The following is a 4,359-nucleotide window of genomic DNA, read 5'->3' on the forward strand; positions in this document are numbered from 1 at the left end:
CTTTTTATAAAATGCAAAAAAAAAAAAAAAAGAAAAGAAAAAGCAAATGCTTCTTGCATGATGCATCCATGTCAAATTGCTATAGAAGCTTCTATGTGTTCTCCATGGCTCTGGAGCCAGCCACCTCCAGGGGCTGCATCCCGCCACCAGGCAGCTGTGGCCAAGCCGGCCGAGCCGCCAGCCTGGGCCCTCCTAGCACACCACGTGGGGCCCACACACTACTCCAACATTTGGGGAACAGGGGGTGTAGGTGCTCCAAACGCAGAGCCAGGAGATGAGGGAGGCTTGGCAAAGGCACACACACAGTGGTCCAGCCCTGCCACATGCCCTTCAGTGTTTCCTTAACATCACCTCTGGAAGGTTCTCTCTCCCACCCGCCCCACTACCCCACCCCTGCTGAGGAGCCAAGTCACCATTCTCCACCATGGCAAGACCCCAGCCCATGCCTCACCTCCACTGCTGGACGTTTGATGTGTCCCAGGTGTGATGGCCAGCCCCTACCTTTCCACCAGGGACTTTCAGGGAGGTACCAAATCGACCACCTTTATGGCCATCAGACAAGAAGCCAGGCTGTGTTACCACTTAGCTGTGTGGTCATGGCACACTGCCTCCCCACTCTGCACTTCTCCTTCACAAATGCAAAAAGGAGGCAGGTGGATGTTCTCTGAGGTCCCTTCTAAGTCTACCAGGCTGTGCTTCTCTGGGAAGATCCACTGCTCACCCTCCAGTAGGGCAACAAGCCTAGCGCACAGGAGAAAAAGAGAGCCGAATGGAAAGGACGTTATTGTGTAATCCTGCAGGCTGCCCTCAGCACCTTTCCAAGGTCAAGGAGGATCCTTGGGCTGGAGAGACCAGAGGAGGCATCTGAGCAAGGAGGGCTTGGAGGGCGGGCAGAAAGGACACCATCAAGGGGAGAGGTGAGAGGGGCCAACTGAGTGAAGCCATCTGCTGGAACTGAAGGAGAATGTGAGGATAGTGAAAAGAGGCCCTCTGCACATTGACCAAGGCATTGGTGGTTCAGTGGCAAAAGTCTCGCCTTCCACGCAGGAGACCCGGGTTTGATTCCCAGCAAACGCGCCTCATGCACAGCCATCACCCATCTGTCACGGAAGCTTTCATGTTGCTGTGATACTGAACAGGTTTCAGTGGAACTTCCTAGTCCCTAAAACAGACTAGGAAGAAAGGCCTGACGATCCACTTCTGAAAATCAGCCAGTGAAAATCCTATGGATCACAATAGTCCCGTCAAGGGGATGGCACAGGACCAGGCAGCGTTTCGTGGTTCCTTTGGGCATGGGGTCGTCATGAGTCAGGGGGCGGACTCCAGGGCAGCTAACAACATCACCACATTGGTGGCCCCCACACAGGTGCACTCACCCTGTCTCTGGGCCCCCACCCTCGGCTCTAAGTGGGGGTGGGGGCCCAACTGCTGGGAAAAAAGCAAACAGCTTCTGAACAAGGAGAGACCACTTTCCACCCCTTCCCAGCCAAGGTGAAGAGGCTGAGAGTTCGTTGACAGAGGAAAGAAGTAATCAATTTTTCATTCCCCAGTGAAGGAAGCAGAGTATCTCGGGATGTCAACAGTTCCCAGGCAACAAAGACAAACCAAATACACAGTCCCCTCACCTGAAAAGCTGTTTCCTCTACAAACATCAGCTGGGCTGGGAAGGCTGGGGAGGGCGGGGGGAGGCAGGTGAAACCACTTGGCAGCCACGCAGTCTGAGTCAGACATTGGGGGTTTGCGGTTGTCTGCAATGACCCTATTAGCAGCTCTTGTCAGACTACGACTCAAGGCAAAGCTTGGCTTTTGAGAGGGTTTGTGCACAAGATGTCAGAGCCAGGCCAGAGAGATCAGCTTGAGTAGTTTATTCATTCATTAATTCAAAAAATATGCTTAGCGTGTTTTCAGGAACTTGCTCAGGCCTGAGGCCACAACCCTAGTTTTAAGGAGGTCCCCATCTAGCTGGGGGGCAAGCATGTAGGCAAGAGACGAGAAAAACACCGAGTCAGAGAGAGGAGTTACCTGTCCCAAGGCCAATTAGGGGCGTACTTGAACCCACAGCCCCAGGTTCTTTGCCGCAGGACGAAGCACCTAGAAATAGGTTCCAGAAGTGGCTGGTCCAGACAAAGTCTTGTCCAGAATTCACATGGGAGCCTTTCTAGAGTCTTTCAGCAGAAGTATTCAGATACATGGTGCCCGGCTACCATTACTGAATGTTTTGATCAAAGCTTCCATAGAAGAATCATGATCAAAAGAGGGGAAATGCAGAACAGGATTTCAAATTCTCACGGAATCCAGATTTCCTGGAGCCATTGAGGCTGAAGAACTGCCAAAACTATTACTGTGAGAAAATCTTTAAAACTTAAACCAAAAATATCCCTGGATGCCTTCTTTAAACCAAACAACAGTTTAGCTTAGTGAAGAATGTCTGCCTTGAGCATTGTACTCTTTTAAGAACTATCCCTATGGGATCAAATTGACAATAGCAACTTGAAAGATAAGATAGGAACCTTAGGGGGCAGTGAGTTTATGTTAACTTGGGGGGGATAACTCAGAAAAGGAGGGTGAGTGGTTGCTTAATCAAAGAATGTAATCAATGTCCCTGAACTGTACATGTGGAAATTGTCAAATTGGTGGATGTTCTGTGGTGTATATTCTCAACAAGAAGAAATTAAATAATTCTTTTAAAAAATGTTAATCAAGTTTAAAAAAGTATTTAGATACCAAATCTAAAACCTAAAAGGAGATCATTATAATCTCTTATGGTGCATAGATTTTGTGATTTTCCACTCTCTGGTGATTTTAACCAAAACAGGAGGAACAGCCCTTCCTGCACACCCCTCCTGGCATGGCGTCAGGCCTCAGCGCTCCCAGCATGTCTCCTTGTGTTTGCTTTAACGTTTCCCAGTGAATGTCAATGGAGACTCAAGAATAAGTCAACATAGGTCCTCACAATAAATGCCAAGGCTTGTTAGCAGAGTAAACCGTGTGTTTAGCCTGTCTTAAAAGAATCTTTGCTGAGTAAACAGAAAGAAGGCTTTACTTGACAGCAAACAGAGCAAGGAGCTTAGGCATGGCTGCTGCCAGGCTGGAAGGTGACTCCACAGGCATAGGCCTCAGGGTCTGTCTTCAGGGGCCCTGGGAGGGGAGCTGGGACTGTCATGTGTGAGCCAGAGGCGTCCTTACAAGCCCTTCATGCCAAGGTGAGAAAACCAGGGGCCAGAGAGGGCACAGGGCTCGTCTAACATCACCCAGCCAGCTGAAGCAGAACCCAGCCCTCTCTTACCCAGCAGCCCCTGCTCTCCCAAGCAGACTTTTCTCTGGGTGAGGAGGCAAAACTCCACACTTGGGAAAATGCCTCAGAAAGTAGGACGTGGAATCCATCACATCTGCCCTGGGGTGTAAAGGGATGCCAGGAGAACGTTCATATTTAGAGAAGGCTACAAGGAAATGACGAAGTCCTGGGTGGTACGAATGGGTAACACGCTCAGTTGCTACCCAAAAGGTAGGAGGTTCAAGACCACCCAGAGGTGCCTCAGAGGAAAGGCCTGCAATCTACCTGTGAAAAATCAGCCACTGAAAACCCTGTGGAGCACAGTTCTCCTCTGACACACATGGGGCCGCCATGACTCGGAATCAACTCCACGGCAAATGGTTGGTTTGGTTAACAAGGAAGGAAGCAGGAACAGTGGCATTTCAGACAGCAGTGAGGAGGGTGTTCTCAGTCCAAACAGCTACCGAGTCTCCGTCCCTACATGTTACGATGGATTCAGTACTATCGTTAGTAGTAATGGGTAGGGAAACAAGCCTTCACGGCTTCTGAGCTTCTGACCACACCTTATAACTTCCTTGATGGCTTTATTTACACGAAGTTCTCATTTTTCCAAGTAAGCAAATATTATGGTCTGAAATCTTTGCTCCCTAAACTAGTCAGACTCAAAATCCCAAGTGCAACTACTGACTTAAAATCACCTCAAAGAGCTTTTTGCAATTAAAAAAAAAAAACTTCGACTATTCCACTTTTGATTTAATTTATGGACTCCTTGCCTCTTTCTCAAAAAGGATTTGCGGGCATAAATCAATGCACAAATATGAAGTAAAATCAATAAAAGAGCCACAGAAATTTTTAAAAAGAAAAGATCAGTACAAAGAACAGGAGGAGGAAGCAAATGCATTATCTATTTGGGTCAATTTAGTTGCTAAGACTGGTCATCACACCTGGCGCTCAGATATCTCGGCAGCCGAGGCAGGTGGACAGCGTGATAAGCTAGAGAGAGCATTCGCTATTATAAAAGAGGAGGGCTACCAGTTCACTATTATGAAGGAGGAGGGCTGCCAGTTCACTATTACGAAGGAGGA

This window comes from Loxodonta africana, chromosome 13 (assembly GCF_030014295.1).
Source record: "Loxodonta africana isolate mLoxAfr1 chromosome 13, mLoxAfr1.hap2, whole genome shotgun sequence".
In the NCBI taxonomy this organism is placed as follows: Eukaryota; Metazoa; Chordata; class Mammalia; order Proboscidea; family Elephantidae; genus Loxodonta; species Loxodonta africana.